This window comes from Sinocyclocheilus rhinocerous, unplaced genomic scaffold (genome assembly GCF_001515625.1).
Source record: "Sinocyclocheilus rhinocerous isolate Xijiao unplaced genomic scaffold, SAMN03320098_v1.1 scaffold12094, whole genome shotgun sequence".
Taxonomy (NCBI): Eukaryota; Metazoa; Chordata; class Actinopteri; order Cypriniformes; family Cyprinidae; genus Sinocyclocheilus; species Sinocyclocheilus rhinocerous.
This window is the reverse complement of record NW_015655298.1, coordinates 5,282-8,434: the sequence shown is the minus strand read 5'-3', so window position 1 is coordinate 8,434 and position 3,153 is coordinate 5,282.

Genomic DNA, 3,153 nt, shown 5'->3' with positions numbered 1-3,153 from the left:
AGAAATCAAACAAACCACCGACTCTGGGCGGGTCCCTGGTGTGGGGCCTTTAATGTCTCAGAAGATTCCCGCCTCTCAAACTGGGCTTGTCCAATGAGAAAGGCTGAAATTCCAAGCGGGAGGTTGGAAATACTGGGGAGTTGTATGACCCTTTGTGTGAGAGCATGGTAATTTGCGTATGGAATTCGGTTGGGTGTTGATGCAAAATTACTAAAGATTCTTAGAACACTAATATATTGCCTATGTACCAACATATAATATACACTCTCGTTTTGATCATCAGAAGACAAATTCAAAGAGACCAAACATAGTATCGGTGGGGTTATGTTAACTAGTGACATATCATAACACACACACAAAACAGTATACAATTCAAAAGACAATATAGGGGACGCTTGACTGATTGCACAGACACTATTGGAAGAGAGCTGAACTGGATGATGACATCACTGAATCATCAATGAACTGACTTTAGCTGAAAAATGACTCTGCTATTGTCTTCTTGCGTCATTGACAAACTATTTTCCTGTTTGACTCTGTAAAGCTGCTTTGACACAAGCAGTATTGTATAAAGCGCTTCACAAATAAAGGTGACTTGACTTGACTTGACTTGATTTGATGTGCTGTGAGACCAATCTCTCAAAGCGCTTCATGATTACTGGTGTTAGTGCAACCGGTCTGCAATCGTTCAGAGTTATTGGTGGCTGCTTCTATAGGAACAGGGATGATGGTAGCAGATATTAAGCAGTGTGGGATGATGGCTGTCAGTGAGAGGCTGAAGATCTTTGTGAAGACCCTGGTGAGCTGGTTGTACAAGGACCTCCACGTACAAAAGAATGACCAATCATTCGGCCAGCCATTTGGAAGAGGTCGCTGTCACATACTACAACAGATGCAGAAGGGACACAGTGTTTTTCCCCTCAAAAAGGGTTGTGGCAGAAAAACATTTTTAAAAAAAACAAAAGAAAAAAAATGTCATGACATTCTCTGCATTCGGCATATTTTTACTGTCTACCACTGGACTGAACCGATCTGAGTAAGATAAAGAAAGTAGCAGTTTCAGTTTCAGGGAAATGATCTCAAATACATTAATCGGACGCATTATCATTGTAGCTTCTTGAGATGCAAAACAAATCTACATGTGTCTGAAAAGCAGCAGCCCAAATGACCCGTTCACATTGAAACATTCACATTGTATCTGTTGTTCTTTGAAGTATGAAGGTCCACAGACAGAATGTTTTAATTCTGTCCACAGACAGAATTATTTACAAATCAATTTATTTACAAAACCATTAAATTACAGCAAAAAACAGCAGTTATACAATAAGTGTAGATAAAATATTTAACACATTTTGCAAAGTTTTGCGAGGGAACGCAAATATCTTTGCGAGAGAACGCAAAAGTTTTGCGAGGGAACGCAAAAGATATTTGCGTTTTGCGAGAGAACGCAAAAAATCTGACAAATATTTTTTCCTCCCACCCCAAATTTTTTCACTCTATCTGATTTTTTTCCGCCACCATGTCCCTTTAGGGGCTCCGTAGATGTGTGTTGTTTTGAGTTTGGTGACCATTTCAGCAAACTTTAATGATAGAAAGGCAAACGCTATAATACTTACTCATATAGCACCACCATGCAGCAAATATGCATTTCTATCATTTAAACAAGTCTTTGGATACCTATTAAACATTTCATTTCATGCGTTGCATGCACCTATTAACGTTATTTGATGACTGGTAAGATCTGGAAGTTTAGATTGTCACTAATAAAAGAGTCTCTGATTAGCTAAAATTTCTCAGCAGTTAAAAACCAAAACTAATATTTTACCTCTTTACCAGACCATGACAGAGCTGTCAAAGTCGGCCTAAACTATGAAATCTCTCTGAATAAATAGAAAATACTTAATAATATTAGTCCATCTGTTTGCATATGTTTTCACATGGCAGCACCGAGCAATTTTATGTGTAATGAATCTGAAAACAGTGAGTGAATCAAACCCATGGAGAGTCTTGAATTGAGTTTTACTGCATCACCTGAAAATGTAAGACTCCAGAGGTTAAACAGACGGATGATGTGTGCATTTGGAAAAGCAGACCCTAAACTTTGCAATAGCCTACCATCATCTATTAGAACTGCAACATCTCGTTCTGTTTTTAAATTGAAGCGTAACAGTTATTTACTTACTGTGGCGACATTAGTAATTAATGTCTTTTCTTATCTTGTTTCTTACCTTATCTTATCTGCCCTGTACAGCAGTTTGGTCTACCTTGGGTTGTTTTTGAATGTGCTTTATACATAAATAATGAATGAATGAATGAATGAATTTGGTCTTAAAGAGACAGCAGCTTTAAATAAACCTGCTGCTGTCTGTCATTAATGTCATAAGATTCACCTAAGTGGGGAATTCCTCCCCATTTTCCAAAACGAAATTCAGGGCCTGAATTATGTCAAAGTTCAGCTGTTCTAATCAAATGTGTGAATATGTCAGAAGAATTGATCCTCAGCTTGATGTGTTGAAGTGTTTTCTCAAACTCTCCTTTAATGTTTTCTTTGTGTTGAAGTTTCTCTTGTAAGGACTTCAGAGCTGTATTGAGCTCATCCTGGAATTTAAAGTGAAAATCTGTAAGACACCAGAGATCTCGGTAATCATAAGTTCTTGAGCAAAATGGTACTGAGAAATGTCTTGATATGTTTTTATCCTCAGATATTCATCTGTCTTACCTTATATGAAGAAACAGCTTCAGTGATGGGTCTGAATGTGTGATTGACGTGTTTTTGTGAATCTCTGCATACTACATGTTTGTCCTCCAGACAGAAGAGTTTGAGTTTCCTGGTCGGGAAATGTCATGCCCCTTACCATAGCCGCCTGCGAGCTTCAGTGTAAATATTGCGTCAAAATCAAATCAGTTTGAGCGCGATTTAAACCCGGATGATTGTAACCACTCTAAGTTCGTCTGCCTTGGGAAAGCTAGCTTGTCTCCGACATAGTGATAACAATCATTGCCTTCTCTAGTGCAGCTTAACCAGGTCTCGTCCCATTCGTCGATATTTGTGATATCACAAATCCCGGAGAATATGCGCTGTAGTGCAAATGAGTCGCTCGTTGTAGTTTTTGAAAAGTTAAATAAAATATCTCCTTTTGAAGTGGACTTTGA